Below are 13,491 nucleotides of genomic sequence, written 5' to 3'. Positions count from 1 at the left end.
GCCGGGGCGCCGTCACCACCCAATCCGGAGATTTGAGGCTTTCACCCGGGACGACGAAGGGAGGGCGAGGGGGGATTGCGAAGCCGCCTTCAAGAAGGGGAACGACGCCGGAGTGCCGCCGGCATCGTGGCCGCAGAGAACAGCCAAGGGGTTTCCCCCAATCCATCCCCCGAGAGGAAGCACCATCGCCAGATCTGCTCCCAGGGCAAACGGGGAAGCCCCAGGAGCCAGCCACGCTCGCCGCCGATCCGCCGCCCACGCGGCCAGGAGCGGCGCACCCCGCATCTGCATCAGCCACCCGCCGAAGGGGGGCCGACGCGCTCCACCAATGGCCGCCACCACCACGCCAGACGCCACCGCGCAGAACAGAGCACACCAAGCCCAACACGCCGCCGCCAGGCACCGGCCCCGCCACCGTTGTCCGCCGCCGCGCCGTCACGCCCTCGGCCAGCGCCACGGCGCCGCCCGCTAACCCCGACCCGCGTCGGCCCTAGTGAGCAGGGGGAAGGAAGGCCCCGCCGCCGCCGAGGCTGACCGGGCTTCGCCCGTCAGCGCGAGCCGGCGGCGGCGAGGGAGGAGTCGAGGAGGAGGGGGGCCTGTTACCGGCGGCTAGGGTTTCCCCTCCGCGTCGCCCGCAGGAGCGACCGGGAGGGGAGGGGGGGGGGACTTTTGGTTTCACAACTCAGTCTGCACCTATTGAGGATGCTGAAACCCATGTTTAGCTTAGGAATGTCATGTTCTTCACAGAATGAATATACCTTCTCTAGAAGTGATTCCCATCCATCATCTCTTAGTTGTTGTAGATCATTCCGTATTGACTTCACACATGACATGGCATTCAAGATATCTTGATCCTTTTGTTGCAATGCATGTGACAAAGTATTGGCACTCCCTAATATATGGAACATCATGTGCAAATAGAACACAAAATCAAAGGTTCCAAAATATGATAGAAGGCCACGTGCTTCACTTTTCTTGGAATCCTTCTTGCCTTCTTTTGCTACATAATTCAAGACACTAACAATTGATGGGAACAACTGGATTAAGCTTGAGGGTTCTATAGTGAGAACCCCAACGGGTGTCTCCAGCCCTTTGAAGTGATTGGTCTTGATTTAGCCCTGTGCCAGTACTAATTCGTCCACTACTTATGGATTTTTTTACATTTTCTCGGTTACTCTCTCTGATCATGTCTTTTCTTTTGCAAGAAGCTCCGACCACATTAAATAGAAGAGAGATCATATAAAAGAAATCCGCAATATCTTCATTCTTCTTTGAAATCGCCACTATAACCAATTGAAGTTGGTGAGCAAAACAATGCACATAATATGCTGACCTATTCTCTTCCAGAATTTTGGCTTTCAATCCATTGAACTCACCGCGCATGTTGCTTGCGTCGTCATAGCATTGCCCTCTAACTTGTTTGAAGCTTAATCCAATTTTAGCAAGCAATTTTTTGAGAGCTGACTTGAGACACGTTGCAGATGTTTCACTCACATGTACAACTCCAACTAAACGTTCCAGGATCAGTCCAAGCTTGTCAACATATCTCAAGACAACAGCCATTTGTTCTTTATCTAACACATCCGAAGCCTCATCAATCAATAAACTGAAAAAATCACCACCAATCTCTTCAAGAATAGAACCCAACGTTATCTGTGCAAAACAAGAGAGAGTGTCATTTTGAGTGCTCACAGCAATATAAACTGCATGAAATAAATATATAGTAGTGAATAGTGATGGTTGTTATTCACCTTGGCAAAATAACTCACAAGTTCTTTTTGAATATCTGGACACACCCATTTGCAATTTTGTGGAGCATTCTGAAGGACTACCTTTCTTACATCCTCATTCTGATTTGCTAATGTTTGTACCAACTCTCGAAAATTCCCCTTATTTTTTGAATCCTCTGATTCATCATTGCCACGGAAAGCTAAACCTTGATGTAGCAAGTATCTAACCGATTCAACAGAAGTATTCAGCCGAATGCGGTTTTGCTTCTTTGTGATATCAGTTTGCTTGTCGAGGGCAACCTTAATGGACTGATTTTGATTCATTAAAGCATCGCATCTTTTAACAGCTACATTGTGAAAGCTATTAACTTCACCCTCATGAGTATCTAGTCTTTGTTTCTTATTCCAACAAGAGAAACCTTTAACAACAAATGCATCATTACCACCTTGGCCATCGATGCAATCTCTAAATAGATAGCAACACAAGCAAAATGCCTTATGCACCTTATCAGTGTACTCTAGCCAATTATAGTCTTTAAACCATTTTGGACTAAATCTCCGTTCAGCTCGTGCGATGGTTTTCTGAGGATATTTAAAGCCTTCTTGTGGTCTGTAAGGTCCTCTATTTAAATATATTCTTCTAATCTCATCTTGCTTCTTAGGATTCTTTGTGTACTGCCCTATTCTTTTTCGATCAGCTGGATCATGAGGAAGTGCATCTAAGTTAATTTCTGCCGGAGGCGAAGGAGTAGTATCAATATTTGACGCAAGATCTTGTCTTGGTCTAACTGGCCTTGAAGTCCCTGCCACGTTACTATCTGGTGCTGGTCGTTTTCCTTTCAACAAAAATTTATCCATATCCTCCTCGTCCTAGGCAAATCAAAGAAAAAAAACTAAAAAAATTACTTAGTCAATAGCCATCATGAAATCAATGGACATGTAGAATTGTAGTCTTGTAGACAGTCTAGAGAGTAGAGACCGAGATGCAAGAGAGAAGGTGCAGATTACCTGGGATGGGAAGCCAACACTTGCAAATCAAAGATTATGCACTGGCGGACGGTCGGCCGATGTCAACATTCACCCGATGAAACGGCGTCGAGTTCACCGTCGTTCGTCGCCGATTCGCTGTGGCGGCTGCGGAATTAGGGATCGAGATGAGGAGGCGAAGAGACGAGGGCGTCCGTCTGTTCGCGTACAGGTACAGGCGTACAACAGCCGGGTAGCGTATATGGATTAATTGATACATAGAGATGTGCGTAACAGCGTTACGTCAAAAAAAAAGAGAGATTTTTTTTTTGAGACAACACACGAAGCTTTTTATTGATTCGTCACAATGTTTACAGGGACGAAAGAAAGATCTCCGGGATGGCCTAACCATACACGGCGGCCACCCCTGAGAGATAAAGCATGCTTCGCTAAGTTGTGAGCTTCATAATTTGAGCTCCTAAACTCATGGCTAAACCTACACATATCAAAAGTTGCAGAATGGCTTAATATTTCATGCACAATAGCACCATATGGAGATGCGTCCTCCTTTTTCAGAGAGTCTACTGCCTTCTTGCAATCCGATGCAACATGAATGCGCCTTTGGTACAAGTCCTCCGCAAGTGCAAGGCCTTCTCTGATCGCCATGGCCTCCAGCGTTTCCGGGTCCCCAATATGCTCTATGATCAGCGCCGAAGCTCCCAAAAACAGACCATCTAAACTTCTGCAGATTGCACCCACAGCCCCGAAACGGGCTTGCCTTGGTGCGGCCGCGTCCACATTGATCTTCACGCATCCCGTGGCCGGAGCCTGCCACTGGGTTGGTCTTGCAGCTTTGACTACGGTCCTCCGAGGTTCACTTGCCTTAATATATCTCAAGTCATCAAGAAAGCTTGTGATAAATCCATAAGTAGATTGCGGTGATTGGAAGATGTCCTCATAGATCGCTTTCCTTCTTGCTCGCCAAATTGCCCACATAATAACAATCATGTGTGCAAGCATATCTCCGTTCAACACTCCACTCATAGCAAAAAGCCAATCCTTGGGGTGTTCTTCCACTCTGTCCACGAGATGATGAACCAACTCCTCCGGAGCTAAGGCCCAAACGCTGCTTGACATCGGACACATAAAGAGTGCATGTCTCCAAGAGTCAACCGCCCCGCACAAAGGGCATTTGTCCTCGGTGGCCATATTGCGGTGTTTGAGTAAATCAATAGTGGGCATGGAGTTTCTCGCCAATCTCCAAACGAACATGCGTAGTTTCGATGGAACCTGCATGTGCCAAATAGTACTCCACTTGTCCGCCTCCTGCTGCACAATAGAAGTTCCCGCTTCTCCGCTCAGCCAGGCCTCCCGCTCATGCTTTGTTCTGAGGATCATGCGGTAACAGGACCGAACACTGAAATTTCCTCTTGGTTCTTCCTGCCAAGCCCAAAAGTCCGCAACCTTGCGAGTACACAGTGGTATCTTCAGAATATCGTCGGCATCAAACCGAGCAAAGGTTGCTCGAATCAGCTCCTCTTTCCACGATGCCGTGGTACTATCTATAAGCTCGGAGACCATGATCGGAGGGTTTTGCGTTAGCGATGTGATAGGTCTTCTTACTCCCTCCCTCGGTATCCAATTGTGTCTCCAGATATAAGTGGACTCGCCATCTCCAATCCTCTTCACAGTACCCTGTATCAAAACATCCCGACCGTCAATGATCGAGCGCCAAACCTGAGAAGGGTGTGACCCAAGCTCCGCCTCAAGAATAGAAACCTCCGGGAAATAAACAGCTTTTAAAATCCTGGCACTTAAGCTCAGTTCCCCCGTTAGCAGCCTCCACGCTTGCCGTGCTAGTAGAGCTAAGTTGAAGATCTCCATATCCCGAAATCCCAACCCTCCCAAACTTTTCGGGCTTGTCATAATATCCCAAGCCACCCATGCGGGCTTTCTTCTCCCCTGCTTGCTTCCCCACCAAAACTGTCGTATGATTGAGGTTATATTTTCACAAAGGCCTCTTGGCAACCTGAAACAGGACATAGAATAGACTGGTATCGCTTGGGCCACAGCCTTGATTAACACTTCTTTACCTGCTGAGGACAACAGCTTCTCCATCCATCCTTTGATCTTCTCCCACACCCGGTCTCTCAAGTATTTGAACGTGCCATTTTTCGAACGTCCCACATCGGTTGGCATGCCTAGATAGTGTTCATTCAAAGTCTCCTTGTGCACATGCAAGGTGTTTTTTATTGATTCCTTCAACGTGGCCTGACACGACTTACTGAAGAAAATTGAAGACTTCTCATGATTGATTCTCTGCCCCGAAGCTGCGCAGTAGGTCTCGAGCAAGTTTGATGCCACACCTGCACCCTCTACGTTGGCCTTGAATAGCAACAGGCTATCATCTGCAAACAACAAGTGGTTAACGGTGGGAGCCGTTGGGGCCACTTGAATACCTGCAAATGATGACGAAGAACTTGATTTAAGGAGGCACGAAAGGCCCTCTGCTGCAATCAAGAATAAGTAGGGGGAGATTGGATCTCCTTGTCGGATTCCTCTCGATGGCTGGAACGATTCGAGCTTCTCTCCGTTGAACATTACCGAGAAAGATACCGAAGACACCATGCTCATCACAGTATCAATCCACTGTCCTGCAAACCCAAGTTTAGTCATGATAGCCCTCAGATATGTCCACTCTACCCGATCATAGGCCTTCATCATGTCCAATTTCAGTGCACAAAAATTATTTGATTTTGATCTAGACCGCTTCATAAAGTGCAGACACTCATAAGCTGAAATTATATTGTCAGTAATTAACCTTCCGGGGACAAAAGCGGACTGCTCCTCAGAGATAATGTCTGGCAGAATGAGTTTCAGTCTATTTGCAATTACCTTGGATGCTATCTTGTATAACACATTGCACAAACTGATAGGTCTATACTGAGATAAAGCAGTGGGGCTTGTTACCTTGGGTATGAGCACCAAAACCGTATCATTGATGCATTCCGGACTCTCCTCCCCCCGGACAATACTCAAGATAATTTTTGTTACCTCCTCTCCACACACATCCCAGTGTCTTTGGTAAAAATGAGCCGGGAAACCATCGGGCCCCGGCGCTTTTGTTGGAAACATCTGAAAGAGGGCGGTCTTAACCTCCTCATTCGTATAAGGGGCACACAATGAGGCATTCATCTCTGCTGACACCTTCCTCGGAACATGATCAAGTACTGCATCCATGTTTTGAACACCCTCCGAAGTGTACAGATCGTGATAGAATTCATTGGCCAATGCCCGTAGTTCAGCCGGATCATCAACCACTACCCCGAGGGAATTTTGGAGGGCTTTTATCATGTTTTTCTTCCTTCGGATACTGGCTCGTAGATGAAAAAACTTCGTGTTGCGATCGCCCGCAGTGAGCCATTCTATCCTGGATCTTTGCCTCCACATAACTTCCTCACGATGATACACCTCGATCAAATCTTGGTTTATTTTCAACTCATTATGTGAGGGAGCTATCCTTGCTGGATCGGCCCGCAGATCTTCCAACTCCTTCTTAAGCCTCTTTATTTCCTTCCGGACGCTGCCGAAAGTGTCTCTGCTCCATTTAACTAGGCCATGTGAGATGGTTTGCAGTTTTTGTTTCAAATCCTCCACCGACAGACATGGAGGGCTAGCTTCCCAATCTGCTAGAACCACATCCTTAAAACCTTCATGTGATTCCTACATCACCTCGTATTTAAAAGATTTCTGTGCTTGCAACCGATCTGTATCTCCGAACTCCACCAAAATCGGTGCGTGATCCGACGTGGCGCATGTGAGATGTGAAACCGAGGCCATAGGAAACTTGTTCATCCATCCCGCATTAGCTAATGCTCTGTCCAACCTGCATCTTGTGTAGCTTCCTCCAACAACTTTTTTCTCAAAGGTCCAAAAGTGCCCCGAGTAGCCCAAATCTTGCAACATGCAAATATCTATAGTATCTCGGAATGCTTGTATTTGAGCATTACTCCGCTGCCCAACCCCCGCATGCTCTTCCGGACGTAACACTTCGTTGAAATCACCCACGCACAACCACGGCAAGGAGCTCAAAGTACTGATATTCTTCAAAACTGTCCAGGTTTGGTGCCTCAAATTTGTTTGTGCTTCCCCATATACACATGTCAGCCTCCACCTATCCTGGTTCTGTTCCTCGACCAAAACATCCAAGTGATAATCAGAGTAACCAAAAATCTCAACATTTATTGACTTATTCCAAAACAGACCAATGCCACCACTTCGGCCCTGACTACTAACAGCATATGCATTATCATAACCCAACGTACCAGCTAAAGCTTCTACCCTATTACCATCTATTTGTGTTTCAACTATGCACAACAGGGTAGGGGCAAATTGCCTCGCGAAATCACGAAGCTCACGAACCGCCGCGACTTTGCCCGCGCCACGGCAGTTCCAACACATGGTACTCATTGGGCCCGGCGGCGCTCCTCGAAGGAGCCCGCCAAGTTCTTAACTGCTGAGTTTGATCCTTCATTCCCTTCTTCAAAAGTCTTAGATCTCTTCAACTCCCTCGTCGGTGGTGGACTGGCAACAGAGCTGCCCACAGGCACCAAGGCTAGATTATTGTCAGCTGTAGTCCTTCCCTGCCCTGCAGTATCATTCTGTGTCCTTTCTAACAGTCCAGCCGCTAGCCTTTTCCTGGTCGCGTCTTCCATGTCTACGTCCTCAGCCCCCGGCGCTGCAGCCGTCCCTGTTCTTCCCATGTTCTTGGTCCCAGCATAGCTAGTATTGCCCTCTTCATACCTGGTGTTGTTCCTACCACCAGAACGGCCTCCTCTCCTGCCTCCACGATTGCCACGGCCTCCCCCCGGGCCTCTTCCTGTACGCATTACCCAGCTCGCTCGCAGGTCCTTGAACACCAGGGCAGATGGTGGGTGGATCCCGTTCCCATGCTCCTTGTAAAGATGCCCAAGCCTACCACAGACGGCACACCAGTCAGGCAGCTTTTCGTATTTGACTCTGTAGATCTGCCTCTTCCCCTCTCTGACCATGGATACAGCATTCTTCAAAGGTTTGGATACATTGATCCGCACCCAGACCCGGTAGAAATTACCAATGAAATCATGAGACAAGGGCTCCGTAAACAAGACTTCCCCTACTTTGGCCGCCAGAGGGGTAATCAGATGGGCATACAGATCGGGCAGGTCGTGGATTTGAATCCAGATATCGATCGTCTCTAACTTGACCGTCGACGGCTTTGAGATCCCATCATAGCGAGCCATTACCACCGCATCTCCTCTGAAGTTCCACGGCCCGTCATTGATCACCCTCTCCCAATCTCCCAAGCACGAGAATTGGACGGTATACAGATTCTCTTCAAGAGGTTTGAACTTCACTTCCTGCGCAGCATCCCACGCCGAACGCATGTTCCTATAGAACCAGGTCTGGCTGTATGTCTTGGTGGTGTTGACTCTGGCAAGCATGATCCATCTAGGCCCCTCCGCAGGAGCTTGCTTCTCATCAAAGATCACATCATCTAGGTCTTCCTCCGTCAGTCCCAGCTCTCGCATCATCGCCTCAACATCCTCTGCATCCGCCGTGGCCGATGCCGCGTTCGAAGCCATCAAGAACCCTAACCCGATGAGACAACAGATCGGGTTTTTTTGTTTGGGGAACCCTAACTCCACCGTTCCCTAGCCAAGCAGAAGCAGGGCCGCGGCACACGGCCGCTCCCAGCGTCGTAAACGATCGCCTGAGATAGGGGTACGTGGTAGGGGAAGATAGAACTCGACGGCGGCGTGGTCGCCTCCGGGAGAAAAAGGCAAACCCTAACTAGAGGTTTTTTTTTAGCTAAAAAAAAGAGAGATGTGCGTAACAGCGTAAGCATTGGGCCTGGCCTTGTATCGTTGTTTGCTGCCGCAGGTTGTTGATTATTTTAGTACTTGATGGATTTTATGGGCTAAGGCTTTAGAGATTAGCTGGTCTGCTGCTGGGCTGGGGTCAATGGACTTTTTGGGCTGGGGTCATACGCACATTTTGTTAATACTTATTACCTGAAAAGCCAGAAGGCACTGGTGTCAATTGACCCCAGCCCAGTGAATACATGTGAATACATGGGAGCTCCGTCCCTGACCATCTTCATGGAAAAAAATTCTATGAGACCAGATCTTACGGGTTAGCATGTGAGACCCATCCTGATGGATGATACGTGGCATTTCCAAATCACAAAGCATCTATCCCACCCCTCACCTAAAATCAGGAGGGGAGAGATTAGATACTTTGTGATTTGTGAATGCCACATGTTATCCATCAGGGCGGGTCTCACCTGATTTATATGAGACCTGGTCTCATATAATTTTTTCCCATCTTCATGGTGCTAGTCTCCGTGAATTACTGCAACGTGGAGGGTATGTGCCACATCCGCGAGACGTCCGAGGCGTACATCGACCAGATCATCAGCGGATCGGCCTGCAGGAGCAGAGCGCGGCGGTGGGTGGCACCAGGCTGCATGGGGCACATGACATGAGCAACCCAGAGCACGGAGATCGGCGTGCCGTTGGCGATGCTGCGGAAGGTACACACGCACCCTGGCGGTGGAGGGCGTCATGCTCTGGGGTTTCTGGGAGCAATTCATGAGCGGGACTTGAGGACGGGGCGTCGACCCGTTGGCTGGGCAGCTGAGGTTGCTGTCAGCTCACCCGAGTTCAAGTCTCAGCTTAGACGCGTGATGCTCACGGAATTTTTCCTATAAATAAATGTCAAGGAGGATTAACCCTTTGGTTGAATTTTTTTTTTTATGAGCGGCGACTCTGCGCACCTCGTCAACACCGAGGGGGGACACCAACGCGCCCGGATGCTGGCTGCAATAGATGAAGAAAGAGTGATTGATGGACGTCCGTGATTAATGCATGTGCTCGACCACACTGACGGGAGCGACGAGCTCAAGTTCCACGTGTGCCTGGAGCCCTGGACGAATCCCATCGGAGTCCCAATGGTCGCCGGTGAGCACTGCTTCCGCCCTAGCTATGTCCACCGACAAGGACTAGAGTGTACTGTTTTAATGCGATTTTGTCAAATACCACCTGCGGAATTTTGCCCCCTTGGCTGATTTGTGCCAGATATGAATCACACATGCAAAGATAATGTACCGAATTATGAGATTTCTAACTGCACTTTCTCGACAACTCCATTTACTAAACGTGTACGTTACTCTTTTTTTTTCCAGGGGAACGCTGCTTATTTATCCGGTGTTCATCGCCCCTTCAGTGGCGATGTCCGAGCTTACACACTCCGGTGCCATATGGAGCCAAATTTTACAGAACGACGCACAACTCTAAACTCTAGAAACTAAGGGCGTGTTCGGTACTCCTCCAACTCCCAACTCCTCAAACTCCCAGCCAGGAGTCCAACCGAACGGCTCCACTCCAGGATTTAGACGAGAGAAGCTGGCTAAAAACGTAGTATAAATTTTGTGGAGTCGTGGAGTTGGGAAATCACAGCTCCTCCAAAACTGGGAAGTCAGAGTTGAGAGATAATTACTAGTCCCTGCCACCGCCAAGTGAATCCTTCTCGTACCGGTTCGCTGCCAGTATCACAATTCGTCGCTCCCTGCACCATTCCCCTCCTGTCCGCCACCAGGCCTTTGGCCCAGTCCATCTTTTCCCAACCCTTTGGATTACCAGCCTGCTCTTGCTGGGCCACAAAGGGGCAATTTTGTGGGCTTCAGGTTCGCTCCTAGTGCGACCGAGAAGCGGTGACCCCGAACGGATCGATGACTCCAGGATCGATGGCGAGAAGCTGGCACTGGATTCGTAGCGTTGGAGTTGAGGATTTTTTGGCCATGGAGGACTACCGAACACGCCCTAAGCTAGAAGTTCCTAGATCTCTTGGACGACTTGTCCACTCTCCGGCACGTCCCTCTGCTTATTGTTGATCTTACCCATGGCTGTCTGCGAGTACATCTCCACCACCACCTTCCGGGAGTCGATTTCCTGCGTGAGGAGAACCCCTCGGCAACACGCTAGGAGCCCCGCAAGTTCTGAATCCACATCAACTGGGAAAAAATGGCACGCTCCTGCCACGAACGAGCCATGTACGTTACTCCCTTGATATTACGGCTTATTTCTGCATAAACAAACACCCCCCCCCCCACACACACAGCCCTCTGTCTCTCTCTCCCATCTTTAACTAAGCCTCCACATCGTCTTTTAGTTTAGTTGGCAGTGTTTAGATATGGCATACGACTATAAGGGTTGGGCACGCTTTGCTGCGCTATTGACGTTGTTTAGGTTTCTTCAAAAGTCAACATGGCACCCGCAGGGTTTGGGTATGGGTATTACGTGCCCATACCCACATCCGTCTCAAAAAATTTCGTCCATACCCATACCTGGACCCGCACCCTGGGTTTCAAACTGTTCCCATACCCGTACCCAGCTGGGTACGGGTAATCCCCGAGGGTAAAAATACCTAGTTAGGCGTGTATACTTGAGCATTTATATTTCCGTATTTTTACACATATTGACAACATCTCAGCACATATATACAATATTTCAGCACATATACCCAGCTAGGAGATCAGAAGAAGGAGCAGGCCAAAGGCGGCGGGTTGCTTTGATGCAGCAGCAGCGGTGACTTGGCGTCGGCGCGGCGTTGACCGCCTAGGGTTAGAAAGTGGGCACAATTTGGTGGTGTGTGTGACGGCGGAAGGGGGTGGGGCGCAGTTTCGGATCGGGAATTTGGAGGGGTTGGGGCGGCTGGGTCCCGTGGTAGCATCTAAGTCAATGACACGTGGGACCTACTTGACAGGGTTATTATTATACGGGTTCGAGGGTTCGCGGCTATGGGTATTGCCTTCCCATACCCGTACCCGCCTTACCCACTGGGTATTGTTTTTTCCCATTTAGAAATCCATGGGTATTTTAATTTCCCATACCCTTACCCTAATAGGGTTTTTACCCGGCGGATTCGTGGGTAGCGGGTACCCATTGCCATGTTGATTCAAAAGATAGTCATTATATTTCAAAATATAAGATGTATTAGTTTTTTATAAAAATTCAAACCTTTTAAATTTGATCAAATTTGTAGAGAAATATATCAAAAATCCATAATATCAAAAAGGTATTTTTAATTCATCATAAAATTAATTTCCATACATTTTTGTTTAATATTGTGGATGTTGGTATTTTCTCTCTGAACTTGGTCAAAGTTAAAGAAATTTGACTTTCTATAAAACTAATACCCCTTATATTTTGGAATAGATAGAATATTTGGTGTGGTGCTGGGGGAGATGATAGAGTGTGTTTTCTTTTTATTTATAGTGCAGTGATTTTGGTGGCCCTTTAGTGATGGAATATTTCTGTGTCGCTGGTCGCATGTACTACTATATGGTGCTATAATATGACATGGTGACGCTTATTTTTGTTTCCAGGTGGTGGGAGGTGCGCGGGATTGATATGCTTTTATAGGCCGATTGCTCATGATTGATTTAAAAAATTATTGGTCCCGTCGAAGTCATAAACCAAATCCAAAATTAAATATCTCAATTGAATGGAAGAGTTCTAAAATTAGGAAACATAGTGAATTGAATGGGAGAGCTTGAGAAAGTGTTGAACCGGTCAAAATCGGTTGACCGGTTCTAAATTGAATACCTAAATTGAGTGTGAGGCCTTAAAAATTAGGAAGGACGGTGTATAGTATAAAAGAACTGAATGAGAGTTTTAAGAAATTGTTGACCCGATCAAAATCGGTCGACCCAATTCTAATCGAATATCTCAACTAATTACGGACTCTTTAAAATTTAGGAGCTTACTGTTATAGAGGATTTAAGCATTTGGACTGCCCTAACATTTTTTTTGTCAATCAACAATCATGGACTTCAATTGGGAAATGCCCTAACACATTCTGCATCACATTGTCGAGCTTTCGCACAAGAGTTGGCGATCAAGCAGTGAGCAGGGCTGTCCTATTAAAAGTTTGGGTAACTTTCTAGGAGGTTCCAAGCTGGTTTTAACTAGTTTTGGGAACCATAAAGGAGGTTCCTGAACCGGGTTTTTTAATTGGTATTTGGTTCCTTCAAAAAAAATTTGGTATTTGGGTTTTTTCTATTTTTTTAGAAAATCACAAATATAAAAAATGTTCATAATTAAAAAAATGGCAAACTAAAAAAACATGTTTAAAAAAATTGAAAAATTGAAAAATGTTCTTGTTTTTAAAGAAGGTTCACAAATTTCATAAAATATCAGAGTCTTGAAAAATGTTGGTAAATTTGGAAAAATATCGCATTTTCAAAAACATTCACAGGTTATTAAAAACGTATTTTCAATAAATTGTTCATAAATTTGCAAAAATGGTCACATTTTCAAAAAATGTTTGTAAGATAGAAAAAATATCCATGTTTCAATTTTTTTTGGAAATTCAATATTCATGTTTACAAAGTAATGTTCGCAAATTTGGAATAATGTTTTTAATCTAGACGATGTGCTGGGGTTATTCAACAATTAGGGGTCTCATCAAGCGAACCATGTGTCCACTCCTGGAAGAGTTTTGCAGCGGCCCTTGATGGCCCAACAAAAAATGAACATGTAGTAAAAATGAGCTAGGCCCACTTTGCTGTTTTTCTAAAGAAATAATTGTCAACAACAAAATCGCCATGTAATAATAATAATAATGCATAATAAGGTGCAAAAAAGGTGCCATGTTTTAAACCAAAAAATTGTGTCATTGCCAAGAGACTATATGAAATAAACTATTAAAACATTACAAATTGCTACGTAACCAAGAAAATACAATTACAAAA

The sequence above is a fragment of the Triticum aestivum genome, chromosome 6B (assembly GCF_018294505.1).
Source record: "Triticum aestivum cultivar Chinese Spring chromosome 6B, IWGSC CS RefSeq v2.1, whole genome shotgun sequence".
NCBI classification, from domain to species: Eukaryota; Viridiplantae; Streptophyta; class Magnoliopsida; order Poales; family Poaceae; genus Triticum; species Triticum aestivum.
Note: the sequence above shows the minus strand (reverse complement) of the source record.